This window comes from Sebastes umbrosus, chromosome 6 (genome assembly GCF_015220745.1).
Source record: "Sebastes umbrosus isolate fSebUmb1 chromosome 6, fSebUmb1.pri, whole genome shotgun sequence".
Taxonomy (NCBI): domain Eukaryota; kingdom Metazoa; phylum Chordata; class Actinopteri; order Perciformes; family Sebastidae; genus Sebastes; species Sebastes umbrosus.
Window position 1 is genome coordinate 23,191,694 of NC_051274.1, and position 13,486 is coordinate 23,205,179.

The 13,486-nt window shown below is 46.0% G+C and overlaps 1 protein-coding gene and 1 long non-coding RNA gene across 4 annotated transcripts in view; both read right to left on the bottom strand.

Annotated features, from left to right (window-relative positions):
• The window catches only part of LOC119490573, an 839,978-nt gene that overhangs the window by 511,831 nt on the left and 314,661 nt on the right, over positions 1 to 13,486 (bottom strand). The gene's annotated exons all lie outside the window — the stretch shown is intronic.
• The window catches only part of l1cama (L1 cell adhesion molecule, paralog a), a 44,653-nt gene that overhangs the window by 24,399 nt on the left and 6,768 nt on the right, over positions 1 to 13,486 (bottom strand). The window lies entirely within an intron of this gene.

A 13,486-nucleotide genomic window follows, 5' to 3' on the forward strand; every position in this document is an offset into this window, starting at 1 on the left:
AGAGAGGAGGAGGAGGTCAGAGAGGAGATGGAGATGATGGAGAAAAGTGGAAGCTGAGAGGAGAATGGAGCGATGTCATTATCATTCGTTTTCTGTCATCGAGTGGGTGGCCAGTTAATTACGGGGGATATTTCCATGTCACTCAGTGGAAAAACGTATTGAACAATATCTTAGAAAGACAAACAGGGATATGGGATTTGTGCACATCCACAGAGCCGACTTAGATTAAATTAAAGACCAAACAAGAGCTGAGCGCTTAATAACGCAGTTTAAACTAACAGCATTAGGATTAAATGAGCCACTACATTAACTTGCTGGCTTTGTCAGAAGAATGGCACAACAAGCACATAAAGATGGAGGAGAAGGAGGGGTGAAGTGGGTGGAGGACTTAATGGGGACATGAAGAGGAAAAGTGGGTTTCGAAGAGGAGGTGGAGGTGAGGGAGGAGAGGCAGAGAGGAGGAGGTGATGGGTGGAGTGGAGGGATATGGAAGGAGAAGAGGAGGAGGAGGAGGAGGGGATGACAAAGGGTGACAGCTGTGACGCTAATCCCATCCATCCACTTGCACACATACACACACATGTGCAAGCTCTTCCAATCAGTGTGCATCATTTGTTCACTTTCCTCTTCTTCTGTTCCTCTCCTTTTATCAGCAGCGTTAGTGGTTGTTGTTCTCTGGAGACAGGCGGCCAATTACGAGTGATCCGGTCTTAAAACCGGCCTCTCCAAAATGCCATTAGAGTCAGATGAATGAAGCGGGGCTAGTCGGGGTATTAGTACTTGTGTTAATGTGATCTAAGGTGGGAGCTTGCCTATCAGCGCCCCCCCTCCAACGAGACGGTGAGGGAGAGCGGAGCGGAGCAAAGCAGGACGCTGATTAACGATGTGGCGCGCCGTCTCTTGTCACGCCGCCAATCACAATTCACCGAGGGAGTGTGCTGTGCGTGCACACACAGGTACACACTCATAGGGAGCAACAGTCATACAAAGAAGCGTACGTTGCATGGATAGATGGACAGAAAGGAAGACAGACAGACACCTCGAGTGGTCTGACAGAAGAGATCAGACTGATAAAAGCGCATGGTCCAGTGGGCTCCAGTCAGGAGGTAGACCTTGCCAAAGAATATTCCAGTCATGTTGAGTAGGAGCAGTAAAGGGGAACACTATAATGGGTTGGGAGGGGAGTGTCGAGGAGGAGACTGAGACAGACACAAAGAGAGAAGTGGCATGGAAGGTTGCCATGTAATGAGGCTAAGCCAGCCACCCAAACATGCTGAGAGCACAGACTGATGTGGCCTGACACTCTAGCACACACATGCACACACACTTCCAAGCTGTGTGTGCACGGCATGGAGCTCCCATTATCACAGGGGCGAGAGTCACTGACATCGAAGCAGATGCCCGATTTCACTTCTTCAGGGTGTCCGCTGTGCAGCTGTCAGCGATCCAATCCCAGCCCTGTTACCTGCTTCATTGGACAGGGTCAGAGGTCGCGCCTGGGAAGTCTGCTTGCAGCTGGGCTTGAGATGACCCGACGCGATGTCTCTGAGTGCCTTTAAAAACTATTATCATCACTGAAACGTCAACGGGCGCCATCAAAAGTCGTTCGATCACGGGGAGATTATAGAGTGAGCAACGCCATGTTGACATTTCAGGGCGTGGTCGTTTTTTTTTTTCTCACAAGAAAGCCCGACTGCAGAAAATCAGCCGCCAAGAGGCCTTGTATCAAACGAGCCAAATCGACCAAGTCAATTTTGCAACTCCTTCAATTATTCATGAATTCCTGCTTTGAGGCGTTTTGCTTACAAAAACACAAACATGTTGTACTATGCTGTTAGTGTTGCTATCATTAGTAGAACTTAATTGCTGCACGCCATTGTGGCGCATACCCCCCTTGTCATCCATTAGATAGAAAATTGCACCCTTCCTTCCTCTGCAAAATGTAGTAATTAGCATTAAGTAGACATGTTGGGTGTTGCCAAGGACTTTGAATGCTGAATAGGCTCTCTTATCAGTAGAGGAGCAACACACACAAGATCAAACCTCAAGAGTCAAATCATGTTTTGAGTTTCACACATATTCTAATCCCCATCATGCCAACCACCCACATATAAAGTACATGAGAGACTTTTACGGTTTGCTTCATATCCTCACGTATCCGCGCGAGGAGCTGCTATGTTGATGAATGCAGCCCGGTGGATTTTCTCTCAACGCAGTGAGTCAGGCAAAATATGAATTCAGAAAGCGTCTCTGTGCTTTGATCAGATGCTCTACTGGACTCGTGTGTGTGTTTGTGCATGTTCAAACATGTGTGCAGGTCTTGTGTCCTGTCATGCCTTGCTTTTAAATATTAACAACCTCCAGCTGTGAAGATGTGTAGGGGGGAGAGGATGCGGGGACGGAAGGAGGGAGGGAGAAAAATAAATGAATACATGCCCCCCCTTTACCCCCTACTCTTCCCCCAGGGTTCGTCTGTCTGAAGAAACATCGGGCTGAAAAGAGACGGACGGAGGGACAGCGGGAAGATGGAGGGATTTAGACATAAAAACAAAGAGAGCACTCACTGAGAGAAATGGCATTACAGTGAGAGATTTTAAGGGTCAACGGATGGTAAAAGTGAGAGAGGGGGGTCTGAGAAACAAGGTGATGCCGGTGGGGGGTAGATGATGAGGCCCCCCACCGAGTGAATTATTCATAGCAATCCCCTTCCTGTCGGCACAATTTGCCCTAAATTCACCCAAATTCATAATTCATTCCCAGCCCTCGCCATACATTTGCTTTGGTCCCAGTGTGATGCTGTCCATCTATACCTGGCGTCTTTGGTGAGGCTGTCTGGTTCTCTCCTCCACCCCCCAACCCCTCCCCTCTTCCTCTCTCTAGCAGGGTCATACTTAATGCATGAGCCTGTTGCAGTGAGACAAGTCTCAGACCCACTTTGTCGCCACGGCAGAAAAATACCACAAATCATGTGAAATAATCCTGGCTACCTGTTTCTGCTCCACTCCGCAATTCACTTCGCAACACCGACATGTCTTTCATCATTCGTCCGCAGTGAAGGTTGCATTTCTTACAAGCCTTTCTCACGTTTTCTACTTAGAAGCCAAACCCTATAATAGGAGCTGTCCAAGAAGGATGAGTGCCCATTTTTCCTGTCACCTTTTTATCAGTCTTCTTCTTCTTCTCCCCTCCGAGCCCCCTCGGTAGCTGACACTAAAAGCTTTCTTCAATTCCCTTCCGATCACTTTTCACAGTACATTTCCAGAAGTCCCTCTTCCTCCCCTTCTCCTTCTCTTCTTACTGTATTCAACACCTTTCACTCTTGGCTTGGACAAAATGCGGCTGATTAATTAAATATTTTGCTTCTTTAATGGAAAAGGGGCTTTACAGCACAGCGGGAAACCAATATCTCCCTCATGCCGGTACTCTTTTTGTAAAAGGCCAAGTAACATGTGTTTCAAGACCGATGATCCATGGTCAACTCTAAATGGAAATTTACCAGCGGAAAAAAGCTGCAGAGCTACAGCTTATCTGGAATCAGGGTACACAGACAGCACATTTATCAATACCACTATTAGCATAAGCTTGGCCGTTAGATGCTCAGCTACTCCCACTAGTGTCAAACGCGGCGATAGAATGCACGCCGGACGCCATATTTTTCTTCATTTTCCAAATGCACCCCCCCCCCCCCACACACACTCCCCACCCTCCTCCGTTCTGTCAAGGGTTAGGGGTTAATATCGGAGTGACACAAAGCTGGAGAAAATAAAGGTTGTCAGAGGAGCCGTGAGGGCAACCGCCCACTCTCTCTCTCTCTCTCTCGTTCTCTCTATCCTGGTTGCCATGACAACAAGGTCTCCACACAGCATCCCCCCCTTGTACATACAAATTCAGTTATTCACACACATGGACACTAACGGGTTTGCGGTATCACTTACATATGCACACGCACGTACGCACGCTCACTCATCGGTTGCCGCACACTGACAGGCCCTACCTCTAACACACACACACACATGTTGTGTTTCCATCACTTTAGAGGACATTACATTGATTTACATTCATTTCCTGGAGACTTACACTAATCCTAACCATAACCGTTACTTGCCTAAACCTAACCCCTACCCTAACCTTAACCTAAACCTAACCTCACCCTAAACTTAAAACGATTCTTCACCCTAAAATGTATTGATTTACATTATGAGGACGGGCATTTCGTCCCCAAAAGGAAGGCAAGTCCCCAAAATGTGACTGTGTAAACAGATATATGTCCCCAACAACATGAGTAATACATGTCCACACACACACACACACACACACACATTCACACGCATGTATAAGTACACATACTGGATATCTTCACCTCTATACTATGTACAGAAAGTGGACACACATAGCACCTTGACTTTGCAGAATGTGTTTAAGTTACTCAAAGATTTATAAGGTGAAATCATTTACAGAGTCATCCAAGTGAAAGTTAAAATACAAAACAGAAGTACAAGATTCCCAAAGTCCCATACAAACCTCTACTCTCCCTCTCTCTCTCTCTCCTTTGTACACCAATAAACACGTACACAGTCCTCCCTCCTATTGCTAAGACTACAAAAGCAGCTACCTCTGGCCGTGATTTATTTATTGATGTTTTTCCCCTTAAGACATGGTGGGAATAGTAGAATAAAAGAAGTGGTGAATAATTGAAGTAGAAAGGAGTGGACTCATTAAGACATCCGTGAGGACGAGGAGGAGAGGTGGATGGAGGGATGGAAAACTGACAAAGAGAAAGAGGGGCAACACCAGCGGGAGATCAAAGGGGGGATTGACGACAACGTCAACAACAAAAAAAAGTCTGAAAAATTCATAAGGTGTGAAAACAAAGAGAGAAAAACGTGGGATGAAAGAACGAAAAGATTTTAAAAAAATGACAGATGTGAAAAGGGAGAGATCTGGTTATGGGATCACTGACCAGTAAAAGCTCTGTAACGATCAAAAACTGGGGTGTTACCCCTAATGTAATGTATCAGATTTCCCTGCATGTGTGTGTGTGTTTGCGTGCACATGAGTCCATGTGTGTGTTGCGGTGTGTATCAGTAGAGATCAGCCCTGTGTGTCAGCAGGTCAGCTAATCTCGCTTGTCAGCTAATGGAGCTGGTCTTGCAGATGGAGTGCCGCCTCTGGCTCTCTCTCTCTCTCTGCTTCTAGCATGTTAGCTGCTGCTCACTTAGGTCCACAACTGATAAGCTAATTCGCTTATGGCTTGCCTGTCAGTCAGTTAATCACGGGAAACGGAGATGTATGGTATGAATGAACAAAAAAAAGGAAAAATAAACAGAATGGAGCAGAATGGTAGGTTTGTGTGTTTGGGTAGATAAAATCTGACTTGGATAAATGGACAACATGTGGGCGGTGCTGCGATATTGAATCTCTTTTTTCCTTTCAATTCACCTTTAATCTCAGTAAATACAGAAAGAAAACAGACTCATTGCAAAAATAAAGACAACATAGAAACAAATTGAATCGTTTTCTGTACGCTAAATGAGAAACATATGTATTCTGTATGTACATACATTCACACATAACGTATGCACACACACACACACACAAGCATAGAGTCTCCTCATACTGCTGCACTGTAGCCTGTGGGAGTCATTTGCTTCATTAGCGGCAGCATCAGTCAGATTCTGTGCCTGCAGCACAAAGCGCGGTAATTACGGACACACCCTCCGTGTCATGCAGAAGATATAAGATGCGATGCATGCAAGCGCCCCCCCCATGCACGCCGCACACATCCTCACAGGCGCATTGTTATGCACTCTGTGTGCAGCAGCAACATGCAATGACGAACACATACAGCTTACGAAGATACTTTTTAGTGTATACAGTAGATAGTTAATGGCGTTAGCTCGAGCAAATAGGGGCAATTATGACATTATGAAATTACGTGGTGGAGCTATTAGGAGTGACCTTCTCTCTTTCCCCTCCCTGCTTCCTTTTATGTCTCCTGCTCTGTCCTACAGCCCCGGCTTTCTCTCTCTCTCTCTCTCTCTCTTTATCTCTCGCAGTCAGCCTCTCCCCTTTTCTCCTCTTCCTCTGGAGCCAACAGCCTCGCTTGTGTTTTTTTTTCTTTATTTGACGTGCATTTTGACCTTCACTGCCACTTTCTTTCTTTTCTTCTCTACCTTTGTGACGACATGTGCTGTTTGTGCGAAGCTAAGCTCAGTGGAGATCCTTCAGTAAACGCGTTTGTGTGCCGACATTCATCCCTTGGAGAGAAAAATTAGAGGGAGATCAGACGGGTGAAAGGGAAATTTTTATGTGTGTGCGCGCTAGTAAAGCCTTTGGGGATCAAGCTGGAGCCAGGCGGGCCGGTAAAAAAGAAGCTGACATCAGTATAGTATCTATCAGTGTTAGCCCTGAAACCAGACGCAGCAGCTTAACACTGTTGGAGATGACAAACCAGCTACAACAACACAAACAGTATGCAACAGCGCCAGAGGGAAATAAGCCACTGACGCACATGCTTGAATAACTATACCATGGCATATGTGTGAGGGCGCAAAACATAAGCATTTACATGACTGTATTTTTCCAGTCAGCCATGCATAAATACAGTACAAAGCAGCAGAAGAGAAAGCTGTATGAGCCTCAAAGAGAAGGCTGCAGCGCTACGGTTATCTGGTGTGAATGGGAGCATATGTGTGTGTGTGTGTGTCTGGGTTGCAGGTGGGGGCAGGTTTGTGTTGGCTGTTGCAGGTCGCGAAGTCTGAGGAGGGGCTGTGCAGTCAGTCACTCAGCAGACAGAGAGGAGGAGGAGGAGGAGGAGGAGGGAGTGGTCCCTCGGGTTAGGTGATAAGTGGCCCGTATAGCACTGGAGGACTCAGTTGCCGGCGCCAGTGTGACACGCAAGGACACGTGGCCGCCTCCACAGGGACCATCGGCACGCCACGCCCCGAGGAGAGAGGCGGAGTGTGTATACGTGACCTACGACCTCCATCACAACAGGTTAGGCATTTATGTCTCAGAGGGAAAAAAAGCAAGCTTACTGAAGAAAAAAGAAAAAATGTACCTAACGCGAAATTGTGACATTTCTTTTCAGGTGCTTAACCGCCGGTACGTTTTCATAACATTTCAATAAGGTAATTTTGAGCCCTTCGCTTCCCTGCAGACAGCTCATTGCCACGATTTAGACGTTGCCAGAAACAATAGTCAAGGTCTCCTTAGGTTGGATGTAATCCTGTCTTTTCCACCACTTCAGGGAAATGAGCTGCTGGCAGGGCAAGGTCACACATAGTGCTTTGCTAACACATTTGCATGGAAGTGCCCCAGTGGCTCAACGACTGTGGGAAAGTGGCTGAATCTTCTTTTTTTTTTTTTCTAGGCTCATGCTGAACTTGTGGAGATATGAATTCATACATGGAATTACAGAAAGTCTGTGCATGAAAACATACATCAGACATGCTTATTTACCCATGCACACTGTACAAACACGCGCCAGCACTGCTACATCAAATCAAAGCGATGCAAAATAGAGAAACATAAGCAATTGCAAATTCTTTACAACAAAAGCAAACCAAAACAGCTCTTGAAACAGCACTAGCACAACCAGTCAGACGTCACAAGTTAACCGACTACAGGAGAGATGGAGGAAAACAGCTCACAGCTACCAGGTGATTCACATCTTAACCAGGTCAAACAAAAGCTTCTTGGCAATCCCATTAACTTTGTTAAAAGTTGCAAAAGCAGCACTTCCCCTTAAGTGCTCCTCATCTAATCAAATACAAGGTCTTCTGGGGATGAGGCAGGAGATGTAACGCGCCTCAACAGCTAGTAAATGTCTATCGAGTGGAATCAGAGAGGAAAGAGAAGAGGACGATGTGTGAGGATGAGAAGGAACAAGAGAAAGAGTGAAAAGGAAATACCGAAGCTCTCTTCAAACTGTCTAGTGTCTTATATTTCTTTATAAAATGATCACATTCTCATAAACCGTGGGGGAATTTAACCTAACTCCACCTCGTCAGCACCCTGTCTGCTGTTAGGACGCAACTAAAACCACATTTTATATAAGTGCTAACATTCTGAGTGAGCAATTTTATTGATTTGTTTGTTGTTCAGGATGGAACTCTTTTTTTTTCTTCCTGCTGTGTTTGCACTTTGCTGTATTTCTTTTATGCTTCACAGTCTCTCGCCTCACTGCAATAATCAATCTTTCAGATTTATCTGTACCAATTCAAGATGTTTTCAGTCAGACTTGCGGAACTTCTAACTTCAGTAAAGTTCACATGAATCAAGTCATCTTAGTAAAAAGCTATTCTCTATAAAGGCGCTCTAATAGGTCACAGTAATGAACCTCTATTCAGTCCGTATTCTGTAAACCTTGACATCAAATCCTCTGATGCAAGGAAGTGAGAAGTTTTACATTTCTTTCAGCAGTAGCTGCAGTTTGGAGATGTGCTTATTTTACTGCAGTTTTGTTCTGCACAAGTTTTGTGTTTTTAAAAAAAAAAACAATATACAAATACGAATCATTATTATATAAGTGTGTGCACTGGCTCAGAAAACTGTGCCCCACTGGAGCTGCTTCTTGTCTCTACATCAGCTCGTTTCTGCCTCTCTCATCTCTCTGTGTCATCAACACACACAGGAAAACCAAGAAGCTCAGATATGTGAAGACTCACACACACCGTCGTTCAAACCCAGCACACACACAAACATGCACGCAGCAGCAGCAGCAGACTGAAGGTTGGTTTAGGTAATTGTCTGGCAAGACAAGTCAGTTTAAGGGGATTTGCCTGCCATTCAAATAAGGCTGAGTGAGGATGAAAGACAGCAGAGAGACACGGGAAACAGAGTTTGCATGGTGATATGGCTGCTGGGCTTCATAAATGGTCTCAGTGTATTTGTACGCACCACCTGTGTGTGCGCCTATGTGAGAAAGTGTGTTTACTTAGGGTGTGACAGGTCAGTATTGTTATGCGTGACTCATTTTGTTTGTTGTAGTGTGTGTCCGTGTGTGTGTGTGTATGTGTGTGTGCAGCGTCTAGGGATAGGTGTCAATACCCCTGCCTCCCTTTCCTGTTCTCACCCCGCTATCACCATGACAACCTCCTGACTCCAGCTCAGCCGCACACAGAAAATATTTCTCTCCCCTCCCCCTCCAACATGTTCATCCTCCTCACCCTACCTCCCCCCCAACCCTCCATACCCTCTCCCCTCTCTCATCTATCTGTACTTTATACTCTCTACCTTCATCTCCCGTCTCCTGTGTCTCCATCTCTTGCTCTTTCCCCATCTCTGTCTTTCTCCAGAACCCCTGTTATGTCTACATGCTACCCACACTTGAAAGAGTTCCTCCTTCCTGACTGCCGTCTTTGCTGAAAGTCTGTCTTTTATTTGCGTCTTCTATCTCTTTTACTTCTGTTCTCTATTCTGTGCTCCCTGCTGATTGCCTCTCGCTCCTTATATCAGTATGAAACTCCCCATCTCCTCTTCCTGAACTCCTTTACCCCGCCCCTCCCTCCCTCCCAGTCATCCCTATAGAAAGCAGCTTATGGAGCACTGTCTTCCATCTGTGCTGCACTACATCTTCATTACAACCTCCCAGCCAACATCATACACAATGCAATTACAGGTAGCGTTCTATCAACCTCTGCCATCAACTTTTATCCAGCCTGAGAGAGACCGGTCCAGTCTGAGGGGAAATTTGCAGGCTGGCACAGCGTCGATACAATCCCTCGACCCTAAGTGGCTGACTAACTCCCATCGCATCTGTTATCATTATCATCAGCAAACCATTTCTGCTCTGTAACTAAATCCAATCATTACCAATGGAGTCCGCGGCGGAGATCTATTTGAGGCGGAGCGGCTTGTGCTCTCCAACAGAGGAAGGGCCAAGCTCCATCAAAGGCTGCGGCGTTATCTGAGGCGCACAGACCCTGTCTCTGCTGCAGACCCCTGTCTCTGCAAATCCCCCCCTCCCCACTCTCTACATAGCTCCAGCCCCTCCACGCACCAGTGTGTAGTGGTGCAAAGAGATCAAGGACGTGACATTTTTCCGGAACGAGCGTCAATTTCCAGCAAGGCGCAAATATGAAAGAGAGTAAACAGACAACCTGTTCCATCCCGCCATCAGTGTGTGTGTGTGCGTCATCTCCCGTCAGATGGTTAAAGGGAGTGACAAGTATATATGGCTTTCTATTGTCTATTCAAGGAGAGTGAATAAGCAAAAAAAAAAAGAAGTGAGGAAGCGGTTTCATCTCCTCTCTATTTATATTGTTTTGTCACTGCGTCTCTCCTTCCTCGCTCCTCTCCTCCGGCAACATCTTTTCTTTCCCCCTCCGCTTCCTCCTGGGGTACAGCCTCGTACACAGAAGCCCCAGCTGTGGCCACAACTCCACCGCACACTCTCATCTCTCTTTCCCTCCCGTTTTGCTTCAGTTATGTGAGATGACAGAAAGGGTTCGGCCTCAATTCCAGCGAGAGAGAGAGAGACAGAGAGACAGAGAGAGAGAGAGAGAGACGGAGAAGAAAACCAGATAGAAACTGAGAGAGTGGCCACAGGGATGCATAGGAAGCTGTGGTGACCTTTCCCTGCGGCTGAACAACCAGTTGATGAGCTTTTCATAGAGAGTTAGGCCAACAAGGTCTGACAATCCAAATCTATACTGTAGATACTCGCAAAACAAAGATGCTCTCGCCCAGCTGTTGATTCTCTTGTGAATACTCCCATAGTCAAATATATACACACCTTCTCATGGAGAAACTAAACCAGTGGCAGTATTCTAGCACACTAAACCCCCTGCTATAGTGGCATGTATCTTAATCATCTCCATCCCATGATAGCAGGGCTTAAAAACATGCTGATCGTGCTGGTTCCTATATAGGACAACCACACAGCACGTCAGCAACTCCTGCCAGCGAGCGCCAGCCAAACAAACACACAGCTTTCGCATGACAACATTTCTCGAACACCTCAGAGTCTTTTTTTCTTTTATTCAAACTGAAAGGAGGAAACCGGCTTTTCTGACACTTGTGGAGGCGGACGGAGGGCCCCCCCCGCGGGCAGGTTGAGGGGCCGAAAACACAGCGTGCATGACGGCCGCACGGCTAGAAACAGGCCCTGTCGCTAACATTTACTGTTGGATTGTTTGTCCCCCCTCTGAACCACGGGCTGGTCAAAGCAGCGTTCACTACACAGTCGTAAATAAAACACAAACTGTCTGGACTACTGGATGAGGGAGAGACGGACATAAAAGACAGAAGGGACGGTGGGAGCGAAGGAGAGAATGAGTTATGAGGACGTTTAAAGATGGATGGCACCCAACGAGAATGAAGTCATCCCGGCTGATTTTATCTTGTCTGTAGGCAGTTTGTACTATTTGTGTTTGGGGTTGAGCTCCTTATTATATAATAAGAATCACGGAGTCACTCTATACACAGCCTGAGAAGATGCAGGTGAGCTGCATATGTGTGTGTGTGCTTGGCAGGTGTGCATCTGCCTCTGCATGCCGTTGACATTTTAATCACCACAGGATCTCTATCCTTTACCCTCCCACCTCTCTCTGTGCTCCCTGTAGCCTCTTCTCTTTATCTTCCCACATTGTCCTCCCATCTTAACCTCCACGCTCTCACACTTCCTGCTCGTCGCCCTGAGCTGAATCACACTCTAACGGCGCAATCAACATTATTAAAATGTTACTGATAATAAAACGTCCTTTTTCGTTCTCTCCCAGTACACCACCTTGTCTCCTGCTTCCCCTGCCCCACCCGTCTGTGTAAGGCCTGGAGGATGAGCTCTTTCCTTATGTGTATAATTACCTCGTTAATCTCGTTAATAATGTCCGGGCCCTCTGTCTATACTCTCCTCTTTCTCTCTTTATCGCCATGTGGTTTGTTGTTTCTGCTCTTCGTCTTTTCTCTCTCATCTCCCTCCCTCCCCCCGATGTGACATCTGCACCCTTGAATAAATCTATTTTTCCGTCTTGTTGCTCCTGTGTTCTCTCATGGGGATTGCGTCTTTTATCTTTTCCTCGTATTAACAAGAAGGCTCACCCCGTGTCTCCTTATCGGTTCCTGCTACATCAGTCAGTCCTCTCTTCGGCACAGATTTCAACAAATGATTTACAAAAAAAAAAAAAGAAAATCGCTACACCAAAGCACGCCCTGCAAGTTTGGCCACAAAAACATTCAATTCTTCCCGCTGTGCAACAGAGCGTGATGTCTGATGTAAACAGACAGTTTTATAGCTAAATATAGAGGCTCATTATTGCAGCTCGGGCACTGTGCGAGGCTCTCTGTAGCGCCATGCCCAATTACCCCTGATCAATTCAGGGAGTAAACTCAAACAACTCCAACACCAACCTGATTTAAAAGTCTGCATTCGGAAGAGGATAACAAGAACAGATCCACTGTCAGACACCTCTTCAGGTAGAGGGAGCAGGTTAGCATGGCCTGATTTATTCCGGCTATGAGCAGATAAAGAGGGATGATGAGAGGGATGTAGGTCATAAATAGTAAAGAAAACAACAGAATAAGTTATATAAACCCTTACTTCGCTGTCTCCCTGACGTGCAAATTACTTGCAACTTGGGCCAAATAAGTTTAATGAGATGGGGAGGCATCCCAAAATATACTAAGCACAAGACCCACTGGACAGGTTTCATCTTTTTCAACCCAATGATGGTGAATAAGTGGGATATAGAGGGCGCAAACTGAGTAATAAAATACAAAACAGGTGAAATAAAACACACTACATGTAATGCCAATAATTATGATTATGATGGTGTTAATGAGAAAGCAAGAGGCGATAATAATCTGTGTTTCGTCGACAGCTGAGGCATTCTACAGTCCCACATCGGTTGAGAAAATTACATTGATCTTTAGGGTCATGAAAATGTTTTCCCCCTCTCTCTCTCTCCACATGTTTCCTGTCAATCTCTACCGTCACTCTTAATACAGGCTAAAATGCCAAAAGAAAAAATCAACATGTGACATTTTAGAGATACCCAGTTTCTTGGGTTTAGATTCTACATGCAAGAAAAGACGAGGCTGCCCACTCAGACGGGAAAGAAGCAACACGACTGTTACTCATGAAAACACACTTAAAGAGCACACCTCTCTAAATCCGTCTCCACTTTTGTCTCTGACATTTCTTTACTCCTTGACATTTACTGGTTCTTTCTCTGTACTTGAATCTCTCTCCTGCTGCTCATAATCAATTTCCCTCCTCTGTGGCTCTTTTCTCACAATCCTCCCCTCTTTGTCTCCGGGCCTCCTCTTGTCTGACATTACCCTGTTTTAACCTTGCCTGCTCTCCTCCAGCCAGCGCCATGCGCGCATGTGGTGGGCGTAGTGTGTAATAGGATGGCACAGTAGGTGAGATTAAATTAGGGCCAGTGTATGGGGATTACAACCCACTCAAAACCTGATCCCCTCCCACTCTCTGTAATCCAACCCTAATGAATATATCATGGCTGACACAGCAGATAAAGGGGCT